This window comes from Marmota flaviventris, chromosome 15, assembly GCF_047511675.1.
Source record: "Marmota flaviventris isolate mMarFla1 chromosome 15, mMarFla1.hap1, whole genome shotgun sequence".
NCBI lineage: Eukaryota > Metazoa > Chordata > Mammalia > Rodentia > Sciuridae > Marmota > Marmota flaviventris.
Genome location: NC_092512.1, coordinates 47,562,306 through 47,577,317, shown reverse-complemented (window position 1 = coordinate 47,577,317; position 15,012 = coordinate 47,562,306). Strand labels below are relative to the sequence as shown.

Below are 15,012 nucleotides of genomic sequence, written 5' to 3'. Positions count from 1 at the left end.
TGAATTTCTACTTTTCCCCTCCTCACCCTCTCTTGTTGTGGGTTAGCATCCATATATCAGAGAGAACATTCAGCCTTTGGTTTTAGGGAATCGATTATTTCACTTAGCATAATAATCTCCAGTTCCATCCTTTTACCAGCAAATGACATAATTTCATTTTTCTTTATTGCTGAGTAGTATTCCATTCTGTATGTATAACACATTTTCTTTATCCATTAATTTGTGGAAGGGCACCTAGATTTGTTCTGTAGTTTAGCTACTATGAATTGAATTGCTGTAAACATTGATGTGGTTGCATCATTATAGTATGCTGATTTTTAGTCCTTTGGGTATAAACCGAGGAGTAGGATAACTGGGTCAAATGGTGATTCTATTCCATGTTTAACTCTGAGGAATCTCCATATTGTTTTCCAGAACGGTTGAGTTTACCTTTTTCCCCACATCCTTGCCAACTCTTATTGTTACTTGTATTCTTGGAATAAAGATAGAATCTCAGTGTGGTTTTAATTTGCATTTCTCTAGCAATGTTAAATGTTTTTTTTTTTTTTCATATTTTTTGACCATTGGTATTTCTTTTGTGAAGTGCCTGTTCAGTTTCTTTGAATAATAAGAAAAAAAACCAAATTCCTAATGAGAAATAAAGAGATTGTTTCCACTGAAGCTGTCAAAACTGGTGACAAGGGTGAATATCCATTGCTTATGCTTTTGTGCCATTCTTTGTATTTATTTTTGGGTTTTGTAATATTTGTTGCTGGATTGGATGCTGTTAAGTTCCATGTCATTGTGTTTATTACCAAGCTGTCAGCTATTAAGACCAGAAAGCTCTCAACTTCCTGTTTACCAGTACAGGATGGTATAGACTGGGGAGAGCTGCCAAGGGGTATACTCCTGTAGTGGGATTGTTTCAGATTTGGAAATTCTAGTAACTGGGGTTTGATCTTGGCTGACCTTGGGAACTCTGTAAGTGGATATTTGAGATTTGATCCATACCTCCTGTTGCTGGGTAGATGCAAATTTTGCTGAATATCTGGGTCTCAGGGGCCTCCCCAAAATTCTACTTGCAGAGTGAGTTGTCTAAACCTTAATAGACTTCACATATTCCACCCCCAGGAATGTGAATTACTGAGGATTATACCTGAGTGCAAAGGCACCTGTTTGATCCATTACTGGAGTCTTTTCACATGTTTTTATGGAGCATCAGCAATAAAGGGGACTCTCTGTCTTTGATATCCCCAGCCTATACTACCCCTGACAAAGTCCTCTCTACACCGGTTTAAATAGTGCTGGTCCAGGCACACTCTGGACCCCAAAACAGGTGACTGCTGGGTCAAACTGGACACTCCCTTCATGAGTTCACAATCTCTAACCTCTTCTTGCTGCCACACCGCCACCCCCAAATAGTTCCCACCATCGTAACTTGGATACCCATGAGACTCTCCATGTGTTGGCCCAGTGATTTGAATCCCTTTTTACCCTGTAACTTCCCCCATGGTCTCTGGGTCAATTAAGATCAGTCCCCCTCTCTGTTTCACAGGTTCCTAAGCCAATTTTACTTGCTGTGCTTTCCTTCCCTTTGGCAGTGAGATGGTAGTGCTCACTTCACTGCGAGCCATGCTAGTGTGTCTCTTAAGATATTATGTTCAAAATTTCTGATTTTCCATATCTCTATAATTAATTTGCTGTTCAATATTGGATGTCAGTGAATTCCCTTAGTCGTCCACCTCATGAGGAGCACTTGTCCCACTTTAGAAATTCTGAGCTGAAGAACTGCTGGGGAATGCACCCTTCCTCTCATCTGCCATCTTCTCTCTGTCATCCAATTCTACTATCAGTTTAAATGGATCCTTAAGCTCTGACCATCAATTCTCTCTAAGTTTTTGGGTTGTCAGCATGCTTAATTACATTATGGTCTGGATTATATCTGTGTCATAGGCAATCATCTTCCTGCAGGTATTCTCCTGTTACATTAATGGATTTGAAGTGTTTTTATATTTTCCTATATATCTTCTGGATACATTTACACACTTAGGTACAGATTTTGTTGGATATAATTCCTCTGTCTTAGAAGTTTAAATTCTCCATGTCATCTATGCTCAGTATATGAGGTAGTAAACACATTTTGCCTAAGGCTTCTATATGCCATCCTTAAAAGTTTCTCCTGTGACTTATTGGGCTGTAATTCTATTGTTAATATTCTTTTCAGACTAAGAGAAACAGTAAATCCAAAACAGACATACACATTTTACCACTTCAACTTTTAGACTCGTTTATTTTCTTGTGAAGATAAAATATTTCTTCATTGGGATATTTTTTTCTACGTGTCAAAGAGATTGTTAGTCTTTCTTACTTGATTCTTTAATTGAATCAAGGAGATATTTCCCACTGGTATTTAATGATATAAAAATAAAATTATTTTTTACATCTATATATTTTATTATAATGGGAATCTATATTCCTCTTTTCGTGTATTAATTTTAGTTATCTATCAGTTTAACATCAGAAAATTCAATAGAAAATGTATATTTTTGTTACTACTGATACATTTCTTTTACATATAAATATGAAATACAGAAATTCAGAAAGGAGCATTTTAAAACAGCTGCTACATAAGTACTAGTCCTGAGGAGGCTCAGCCTTGAGCTGGATGGACCTCACATACTGCCCATGTACAATATGGGATGCTTTGAGTGCTTTGACAATGATTATTAAACTCAACTGGTGAGGAAGTATTTCCATATTTTAACTAGTTCACCTGAACTAGAGTAACTCAGAACCATGGATAAAATTATTTACATCAGGCCTTTTCCAGATACATTTTTATAAGAAGAAGCCTGTTTTTACCTACAAGCTAAGAGATATAATCAAATACATTGGAAGGGGAAACATAGAACCTCCAAAAACACATTGCCTACATCACAGATGAATGATCAGTGGTCCTGGAACCAGTGATATCACCTTATTATGTAGGTCATTTTGTGGTGAGATCCTGGTTGGGCCTTACTTCCCTTTACTTCTGCCTTAGACTAATTGTCCAGGATTCTCGTAAAATTTGTGAGCTAAGAATTACTCGTTCTTTTCTGTTTAAGTGAATCAGATTTAATTTCTTTGGTTTCCAGCTCAGGATAACATGGAAGAATCTGGTAAAAGGACTAAATTTCTGAAATTGATACACCCTAACATGTAGAACCGAGTTGCTGAATGAATGAATTATTCCTGGGTAGAAAATGGAAGAAAACAAACAAAAATACAGTATTTGGTTAATTTATGACTTGTATGTTTAAAATAAAAGGAATATCTTAAGGGACTTCTTAGAAAAATATCAGAATATTGCAGTGTGTGGATTAATTCTTACATCTATCATTACATGTTTTCAAAAAAGAAACAAGTTTTAAGTTTCTAACGACATAAGAAATAAAAAAAGATAATTTTTACAGTCAATGCGTTTCCACACAAATTGACTGAAAGATTAATAATTTAATTCTTTGCATTATAGAAAATATATTAAAATCCAAACTTAAGCTATGATATTCTGAGGAGGAGAGGTAGAAGAATTCTTACAGAATAAGATTAGGCAAAATATAAATCTGTATTCTTACACCTCTTGCAAATATCTGGGTAAGACAGTGGTTTCAGGTTTGGCAGCATATTGCTTATTAAAAAATAATGATTAGAAGATACCAACTGACTGACTATTCCCAGCCCCTGAAATTCTTATTTAATTAATTTATCTTAGACAGTGGTTAGAAGGTTGTTTTTTGAAAAAGTTTCCTAAGTAATTTTTCTAGTAGAGAGAAGTTTCTCTCTATTTGAAGAAGTCTCTGGAATATAGCCTGGAGGATACTCCAGGTTTTGATTTATCTCAATTTAAAACCATTAGTTTGTGACCTCAGGAATAGTTAGTGCACCAAGACTTGCAGCAAGGCAACAGGAATTCCTACCTCCAAAACCAAGAATAAATGTGATCTCATGTGTTTACTAGCCAACAAAATAAACTCATAGCAAATATATTGGACGTCCATTAAAGTTTTAACATTACTACATTGGAATAAATATACATGTCCCAGTCAAAAACCTGGGATATTTCATCTTAACACCATTCCCAGTTCCCTAAATTTACACTACAATGAAGAAACCTGGTAAAGCTTTGAGCTCTTCTGAGTGGGAAAGCTTCATGGTGCCTGTTCCAGATATGGCCACAGAGGAGAACAGAACAGGATGTTCATCACAGACGCCAGGAAGCTAGACCAAGAGAGTCCAATACGTGTATGTCCTGTGAAATATTCTGCATTATTTTCCATGTTTTTTTTTTCTCTTTTGGATGTTATTTTGTTGTTGTCATTGTCATTATTTTCCTATTCTTTAGCCAAGAATGCATATTTCAGACAGCTTGCTGTGCTGTGAGGGTCTGCCTCCAAACTTGACAGATATCACAACAGTATCTACCTGGCCTTTGAACTAGATGTAGTGACTCAACTTGTCTCCTGTTTGGTAAGAGGTTAAAAAGTTTAAGTGAAGAATGGATATTTTCAAAGTTTATATATGGGAAAGAAGCTGTGCTAACTTTGGCTGCTAATATAAGATACTAACTTTTTCAAATTAAAGAACATACATATCATCTGACAGTTGAACTTGGACTAGCAGGTAGGCCTGAATGGTCTACATGCCCTGTCTTTCTTTGTAATAATTGCCTTAGGAAAAGGGTATGTGACCTAATTCTGACTAATTAATTTCAACTCTTTCAGACAGCACTCTTTTTCACTCTTACAAAACACACAGTACTAAACCAACAAATCTTAAAAACTACACAGTCTCTGGATTAATATACACCAATACATTTCCTACTATTTAAGGAAGTTTGGGTTAGATATTTTTTAACTCCTATTTAAAGCAACAAATGGACATAAGGACCTAGCATGGGCAAAGGCACAGAAGCAAAATGTTATCAGTGAGCTGGGAGTATCAAATTTGTTCGTTGTTTTCTGTTTTGCAATCTGTGATACAGATCATATTATGATGGACCAGAAAAATTAATAAGGGTCAAATCACAGAGAATGTCTTATTCTTTGTTAAATATTTGCTAATGCTCATCCACTTGGAAATATAGTGCCATCAAAATATTTTAGAAAACCAACATGGAAGGATTGGCATTCAGATACTTATGGAATAGAACAAAGAATGAAAATGAAAAACACAAGATGGAAGCAAAGCCATCTAGTGGAGCCTATTACAGTAGTTCAAAGTAGTTCAGAGAATAAATATTGAAGAAGAGAGCTATTACTGTACATGCACACGCACTTGCTAAAGTAATGTTTATATAATGTGATTGTGTTGTCTCTCAAAATAGAGCATTCATTTATGTACTTTATGAAGTTCAGCTAAGGAGAAATCCAAATCAACAAACTGAGGTGAATTTAAATTGCTTTCTTATTAAATGACATTTTTAGTTGCCTCATACTAAAAAATGGTATCAGAATCCCCAATATGGACTATCACAATGATCTTAAAACATTGAAAATATAAAAGCACATTGATGTAATTTTTAAGAACACCATTCTGTTAATGTTTTGTCAAAGTACTTTTCAAAAATATAGCATAGGATCCATCATCAAACATTTCTACTGGTGGGCATGAGGTTTGGCTGTACCCCTTCTTTGCACAGCAGTTAATTTTATTTCTCTCAGAATGTTGTATCCAACTCTACAGGCAATGACATGTGAAATACACATCACTTCCTGTGGAAGGAAGGGAAAAAGGATATGGCCAAATGAGAAAAGTGTAATCTCTATTTCCTACTTAAGCTTGCTGAATTACCCTAGATAAATTGTCGTATCTTGGATTTCTTCTTACAATTCTATTCCTTAATTATATGACTGTTATGATTATAGAAGGAAAAAAAGAAACAAATTTTGAATCAAATGTACTTAGGTTTTCTTTGAAATTTATGAAATATTGTTTTACTTCCTCTGGTTAGATTTTCCCATATATAAAGTGTGGCTCAATGTTCTGTATTCTTATTCTTGCCTTGAGCCAAGTAGGTATTTACTAAAGGGAAATGTTACTTTTAAAAATCATTATATGTACTCTAACTATAATGACTAGAGAGCTAGAGATGAGGTGTTTTCTAAGTAAATCCAAGTAAATTGACCACAATTTTCAGTGTGTCTCTTACATGCTGCAACACAAAGTCTTTGTGTTTTCACATTTCTGGATCCTTGGATGCATTTCACCTAACGAAGAATTTGTTGTCCATAGTGATTAGGGGACCAGATCAAGTCTCTATAAACTACTCTCCCCCCACAATGTGATTTACTTATAGTACAAATAGTACCGTTTCAGCAGTAAATGACCATGATTTATTGACAATATGTTTCTTTTAGTTTATATTTTAGATGTCTAGGTCAACCAAGGGCCTTATTAGAGAGTGGATTGGTGCCAGCATTCTGAGGACAGATCCAGCAGAGAACTGTCTGACAAAAGGCCAGAAGAAGCAGGGAGGGCATTAGATCAAGAGGGAAGAAGAACACAGCAGGGAGGACACTGATGGAAGTTATGTCAGGAAGTAGAGGAGATTCAATCTGAGCAGGGGGCAGGGGTATGAAAGCAGGGGTGAGTTCAAAAGTTGAAGCAGCTTTTTCATGGTTCACACAATATTGACTTAGTGATTTTGTGTTATCTAACAAACTGCTACAATTCAGAAATGGTTTGCTCATCACTTTTCACCACTGCTGAGTTACCTCAGTTGGTACTTTGGACTTAATTTTTTCCCCCTGTCTTTAACTGCCCATATTTTACCCTGTTTTCTTATTATTTTTGACAAAAAATTAATATTGCATCCCACCCCTCCAACTTTCACTCCAGTCCTTACAGGGTGAGATTTATCATATTGAAATTATTTGCCAGAACTAGTTATTCTTGTTACAGCAACTTTCTTGACATCAATTAATATAGCTCATACTGGATTTAAAAATAGCCCTAAATTTGTTGCTTATTAGATTTGGTACTTTTGTTAATTTATGCCCCATTTGAAAAAATGAGTCTGTAGTATGTACTGCACTATATGTATATTTCTGTATGTTTTGGCCTGCCTGTATATTTGTTTGAAAGATAGAAATCCAGATGTTCTCTTTCCAGTATGTAAGAACAGTAACAAATGTCTGCCATTTGATTTAATAGCTAAATCTTCTGTTACTAATAGGTCATCTTTTTTTATTGAATCTTTCTCTGCAGGCATCAATATTTTTCCAGAACTTTCTGAAATGGGATGGAACTACATTTTTAAATGCCTCTTTGCTTCATTTATACATATGTATGTATTTGTCTAGAGTTCCACCGACTCACTTTTGGTGATTGTTTTGATCACAACCTGATGAGCTATATCTGAGAAAAAGCAGGAAAGAATTTCTGAGTCATAAACTGCTATCACACATATCCATGCTGAGTTGAGGGAAAAATTAATCATTTTCATACTTTTAGAATGTAAACGGATTATTCTGTCTCAAGATCTACATGCAAAATTTAATGTACTCACCCATTGTTCCAGAGTCGAGATAATAGATATAAAAAGCAGACTTTGGGTTGGGAAATATTTGAGTGAAAAATCACACTTAAGAGCTATGTGACATTTTTTAAGGCAAGTTTCTAATCTATATAAGCCCTAGTATTTTTTAAGCAATAATATGGCAGTAACATTTTACTACAAAATGTATTTTGTGGATTAGAAATAGTATATGGAAACTTCTTGGCAATTAGCAGCATTATTATAGCTAGTATTATTTACATCGAAAGGATTAGATAACAGTAGAATGCTCTAAGAGTAATATTCTCAATAGAAAACTATAAGTTCTTAAGATGTAACCATTTTCTTTGATTCTGTTACAACATCACAAATTCATATGGCCTCTATTTAGCAATAAATCATTAGTGATTTGTTATTGCCTGAGACAAGGTCACTACTTTTCTTTGATTTTTGTGAAGTACCAAAACCAGTAAATGACTGTAAGGTGACAGCGTGAGACACTAACACATGGAAAGAATAGAGCAAACAAGGCGTATCATTGCTCATGCTGTGCAACTCTTGGAAATTCCATCCCTAAGATATGAGTATTTCTTTGGCATGAAACCTGAGTAATGATGCCAATAGCAGAAGGAAAGCCCATGTTAAATATTCTGTGGCCAATGTGTCCGGAGATTCTGAAATCATCTCGGATTCTATTGCAATCCATCTTATAAACATAAGAATTATTGATATTTATCTCAGCAGTGAAAAATTTAGGTGTGGTAAACCTCAATTATCTGATTTGATAATGCTTAGAGAGTTTGGGGAAATCGATCATCCAATGACAAGTTGAAATCCCAGCGCTCTTGCATCTGTCTTAATATATTTCTCTGTGAAGCTTGAACTGGAAATCTTGTTTTAGGTTTCATCAATCTACAGACACTGTTTTGATTGCTTGAATCATTTGAAATATATCTTCTCTTAATTAGATAATCATTCAATCAAGAGGAAATTTACAAGACCATTCATATAATTATCTGTATCCCAGTATATTATCTAAACCATTGAGTCCAATACTTGTTCACATATGGAGAAACTTTTTTAAAATGAAAATTATTCATAGACATCTAAAGTATATTATTATTGATGACTTTATTGACAAAATACCTAGTAGAAGAAACATTCTATAAATTCAATAACATTTTTAGTGAGTTTGTGTTAATAATGCTAAATTTACAATGCATTTTAAAAGGAACACATGAGTTAAACATATTTATTCACTAAAGACAACATTTATTATATGAATCCATATGCTGCAGGTATGATCTTACATTGTACTTGATGGCAGAAATTAGCTTGAAGTTATTTTTTAAATACTTTAAATAGATCTTTATTTTGTTTACACATATATGATTTAATAAAAACTCTTTCTAAAGGTTATTGAAACCAAATAAGCTGTTCCTTCTGTACATATTAATAAATAAACAGGAAACAATAAGCTTTATATATTATAAGTAGATTTATTGAGATTATGTGAATAAGCACTTATAGAAAATTTTTAACCAAACAAATAAGCTGTTCTTTAGAAATGTATTAACAAATGAACAATAAATAATAAGACACATATTGGAAGTAGATTTCTTGAAATTATATGGTAGAAATTCTTCAGAATTTTTAGTGAGTTTGTGTTAATCACACTAAATTATCATGTTATTTTTAGGATATTTTATGCCAACTCTTACAATCATTGTATTATATTCTTGAATGTTTCCTGAATTCCCACTAAATTATGTGTACTGAAGTATTTCCTGTAAATTTATGGATGTTTTTCATTAAGACAGCCATAGCAATGATGTAGTAAGTGCTGCCTTAATGACATTAAAAATATTATTTTTCCAAAATCACTTAGATGAGACCATGAAGTACAGCTGTGAACAATATTATTTTTAAACAACATGCATTTTTTTAAAGGAGGTATTTTGATTACATAGGGAAAAGATTTGAAAATTTCTTAACACTGTTGCAACCAAATAAGCTTTTCTGTGGATTACTTTGACACATTTATTTAGTACTTTTTGAATATATATACCCTTTACTGCTAAACAGAGATGACTTTAATATCTTAGATTTGAAATACTAAAATGAACCTAGAAGTTCATTCGGTTAGACAAAGGGGGATGAAGGGAAGGGAGAGGAGAGAGAAGATTAGGAAAGATAGTAGAATGAATCAGCAATAACTTTCCTATGTTCATATATGAATACACGACCAGTATAACTCCATATCATGCATTACCAGAGGAATTAGGAGAACTTATACTCTATGTATGTGGCATAAACTCTACTTTCATGTATATATAAAAAAAATAAAAATAAAAAAAAATTAAAAAGTGAAATACTAAAATGTTCAGGAAAAATTTAAGCAACCAGAGAAGCCTTTTTAGCTCAAACTGAGAAGCTTTTATCCATTGTTTTGTCTGTTTAGGTAAGTTTTGAAAATGTGGTTCATTTTTTTATACACAACATCTAAAATAATAAATAGACTATCCCAATCACATACACCATGTGATAGTGTACAAGTCCCGTCTAAATATTATATCTGGGCTACAGTGACATCTATGTTCAAAGCAAACTAAAAAATTAACAAAGCCAGAACTGTAAAACTGTCAAGATATCACCAGGATGCCTAGGATTTGCTTTGCAAATGTTAGATTAAAAGAGATGTGCTTCTCATACGCAAGTTATTCTACTAAGACATGCCTGTGTTCTGATACTTTGAAAGACACACACCCATACATTCCCTGTTCAACTAATTATTTTCCAATTGCAGATGAGGCTAAACTTCCTTATGGTATAAAATATGAAGAAAATGTAATCTTCTTACTATAGTAGTAGGCACTATATTTTCACATTAGTATTTCTTCCTATTTTAAAATTTCTACTGCTGCATTTTGAAATGATTCAAATCTTCATTCAGAAAGATTGTTTTATTTTTTATTTTAAATACTTAGAGTTATTTTGTTTTAGGTATTTACCTTTCTGGATTTTGTACTCTAATTCAATTAAAACTTTTGACTTTTAATTGGTGAAACTAAACAGCTTAACCACTGTGGGTATAAATGTTCATGCTGTTATTACATTTGCCTAATGGTCAGACTTTCTCCTATCTTCTGTATTTTTTTGTTCTTGCTATTCTATTTTAATATGTCTGTCATGTGCACACTTGAAAATTAATGTATACTGTGTATATGTGTTAAGAAGATTAGGAAAATACGGGTCTCTGCAGACATGCTAGTAATACTATACCTTATATAATTTTATCATATGGTATTATTAGAACAGCTGTTAATTTAGTAATCATTACTGATTATCATTGTTATTTATTTTTCTTGAATTCAGGTTGTTTCAAAATTATTGCTGCTTCTTTAAATCTAAGGTAAAAATACTCAAAGTGTTTTCTGTAAAATTTAATGCTCAGTGTTTTAATTCTGTTTAGCAAGCTGAATGGGAAATACTGAGTGAAGAATCTATTTATAATGCATACAGAACTTCAAAAGGTGTAGTTTACCAAATGACTTGTAGGTGTGATATGGAACTGGTTGTCCCTCTCAGCTCTTGAACCTGGAGACCAAGATACTGCTGATCTATTTCCTCCAGCAACAAAGCACTTAAGATAGTCATGGTGAGTGAGGCCTGTTGGGTGCCTTGTGACCCCTGCAGGTGAGGAGCAATGTGAGGGGCAGCTAGCCCTCTCTGCTATATGCGGGGTCTGAGCACAACCAGGAGACCCTCTCTCACACAGGTATTTACATTTAAAGTATGAGGCATTATTTTTCTCTACAGTGCAGTTCCGTCCAGGAACACAAAATTTTCTGAGAGTATATCAAAGACTGCTCCCCATGCATACACTTTCTGATTCAGTACATCTGGGTTGAGGTCCAAGAATTTGTAATTTCTAAGGAGATTCCAAGTTACTGATGCTACTGGTGGGGAAGAGCACTGTGAGAACCTCTGCCTCATGGGATCTGGCATGGCCATAGGTTGCAACTCCAATTAGCCTTAAATTGTCCTGTTTTAGGGTCCTGATGTTTTCTATATTGGTGAAGTTGTAGATGTCCTTTTCAAAAGAGCACTTGCCAAACAAAGATGTGCAATCTCTTTATTCCTAGAGCCTCACCTTGACACGCCATTATCCTTTGTTCCTGTGTGTGTTGAATAAAGCTGTGTCAGTGACCAGCTGTTGCAATTCCTAAAACTTTTTCTTTGCATTTTCATTTCTGTCTCTGTTCTTCACTTTAAGGCAGCATTGGTGAGCAGTTTAGATCCCTGTCACAGTTCTGTTGGTTTTCATGAAGAACTGAGTTATTTCGATAAACTTCCTGCAAAAAAAGCTGTAAAAACTAGATAACATAAGTTTTTTAGATGAGTAAATGGAAATATAATATTCTAGGAAGTGATTAAATTACCAAATATTAATCAGTTTGATAAGAATAGTGCTAATTTTTAAAAATAGTAGGAGTACGTATATATGTATGCAGTTAATTAACTGAAAAAAGAATAATAAAAAGATTGTAAATGAGAAAAACAAGGAAAATAACATGGGTGAAAAACAAAGAAAATGGTAAAATAAAAGATAAAATCCAACTACATACTGCTTATAATATATTACATAAACTACTGAAGATAGAAAAAGCACTGAATATTTTTCAAGTGAACAATAACAAAAAATAGTTTATACACATGATTTGTACTTCCATACAAAAATTTAAATAATATTTCAGGGGAAATAGCTTTACTAGAGATAAGTTGAACACTTTTTAATTATAACAATGTTCTTTCAATGCTATAACAACTATATATTTGTATTCTTAACAGTACAGCTTCAAAAGAAATAAAGAAAAATTTGACAAAATCATGAACTAATATCCATAAATCCACAATTCTAAAAAGAGATGCAATAGATGTCTTCAGGATACACTAGGTAATAAATAATAGGTAGGAAGCTACCACCAGCAACAATGGTAGAGTAAGTACCTCCAAATATTCTCTATTCTAGAAAATTATTAAGAACACTGGAAAAAATTGTAAGAATAAACTTTTTCAGTTCATTGCAAATTAACCAAAGATCTGTAGCAATCTGGCGATCATATATTCAAGAAAAACAGATGAATCTTAGTAAGACCAAAAATGTAGTTGCATTTTTAAGAGTAATAACAGTGATGATTTACTGAGCACTTACTAGGTCCTAAATATTTGCTAAACACTTTATATTCACAGTACACACAATAGCCCCAGGAAATCACAGTAGATTCATTTTTAAATTTTAGATTGAAAATTTGCTGAATAGAAAATTTTTTCTACCCTATAAAAGCTTAACATTATAGACTAACAATACAATTATACAATTAACCCTTGGTTTATAGAACTATTTTCTGATAATATGCACATTCTGATAAATGACAAGTTTTAAGGCTGTTTTCTTTTTATGTTTAAAGGTAAAATTAAGTTTTTTTTAAACACAACAGGCCATCCTTCAGCGCTACTATAGAATATATTAGCAAGCTTTGAATCAGAAATCTATTTAAGCCCCATTCTAAATCCAGGCTCTTCTTCTTATTGAGCTGCTTTGTGGGTGTGGGCACGGACATCATCAAAAGCAATACCCTACTGTACCGAAATACCTAACACTGACTGACTCTCACAAATATAGATTGCTTAAAAACACTATTAGTATATTACATGCTACCAATGTTAGATGTATCAGGACTCTCTTTTTGGTAACCATGATTCTTGGAATTCTGGATAATTTAAAAAGTGTAGACCAGGTTGGTTAAAGAAAGAGTTCTTATAACTCTCAGAAGGACACCATGGGAACTAGAATATTGGTATTCCTGCTGAATTCTCTGGAGGATATTATAAAAATGTTCATATACATTTAAGAGAAAATTCCCTCATCCACTACTGTATCTTGAAACTCTTGCTTATTTCTACCAAACTACCATTAACAAAACCAAGAGTATTATCAAAGAGGAATAAGCCTGCCTCTATATCCATCGCCCTCCATTCCCAAGATGTTTGTCCTGGAAATTCTCCAATCTTATCTTTGTAAGCTTTTAACATCTTGCGACCATCAGTATAACATCTTGGCACCAAGTGTACTAATTGCCCAGCATCAATATTTTAGACAAATAGTAGCAATCTCTATACTTCACACTAAATAAGGAAAAGGTGACAAAAATTCTAAGACAAATGGAAGCATAGGTTATCACCAAGTTCTGCGTTTAAGATATCAAACATGCAAGGTGTACAGAAAGCTGTAAACATTGACTGATCCTGGGGAAACATGGAAAAATATGAACTGCTTAACAGGGAGAGAACAGTTCTATTTTATAATGGAATCCCCTCCACACTTATTTGTAGTTACTTTCATATAAATGATATTCAAGTGATATTAAAGTCCTTCAGGCAAAATTTAGCAACTCTTTTAAGCCTTCCTACTGTTCATCATCAAATTGGGATATACATTCCAACCAGAATTTCTCAGACATCTGTACCTGATGAACGTTTGCAAGGTCTTTGGCACAAGGTTCTTCATAGTTAATAGTATTATTAACTTTTCCTTCTGAAATTATCCTGATTATTTTGTGGATACTAGAATTATTTGGACCATTTAAAACTGGGTGGTTATTTCCAATTAAGTCACAGATAAAACTCAAGGGTCTAAATAGCTTTCCTTTCTTTCTTTGTTCAGTGGAAACCATGATAACCAGTGTGGAAGAACTTTATTTTCATTTACATAGTTAGGCTTAGACAGACGTCAAAACTCTTTCCTATTGCTGAATACAGTTGTCTGTAGCAATGACACTGTTTTTTTTTTTTTAATTTACACATTTTAGTAACTTTTACCAGTAGTAAAACAGCTTCTAAACGTAAAGAATGATAATCAACTTCACCAAACTGTTCCACAACATCCACGCCATAAGCAGCAGCTTGCCTGACTTCAGTGTTGTTTTCTCACATGTGTAGTAGCATTGGCCACTGAAAATATTCTACATATTTAAATGAGGTTGAACTGCAGTGCTCTATGATTATCATCAAATATGTACAGTCCCCACTGTCTGGCCATGATGTACTTGAACATATTAATGGAAGTAACTGTTCAAATCATGGTAAAATCTTTTCCTTATAAGTACTAAAGAATGAGTGCAAAATATCTGATACTTCGGTCAGAATATAAACATCACATTCATCCTCATCTTGCAGAGACACCTCAACCCGTTGGTCATAGATTTCTTCTTGTCATTTAACCAGTCATAATTCTTGGTTTTTAAAATGTCTTTCACATTTTGCTTTTAGTATTTTTCCCATTTCTTCCAAGTGCTTCTCATTAAAGCAACCATCTCCCATTACGTCAATGGACTTAGCAAAAGAATTCATTAGCTCTAAGAGTACCTCTGTCTGGGATTCAGTTCCTACAGTCGTAAGTGAGGTTCACATATGAACTGCCACTTCTGTGAATG

At 33.6% G+C, this 15,012-nt stretch overlaps 1 protein-coding gene across 1 annotated transcript in view; it reads left to right on the top strand.

The window, feature by feature from the left end:
• Cnbd1 (cyclic nucleotide binding domain containing 1) overlaps nt 1–15,012 on the top strand; it is a 429,741-nt gene that overhangs the window by 367,004 nt on the left and 47,725 nt on the right. The gene's annotated exons all lie outside the window — the stretch shown is intronic.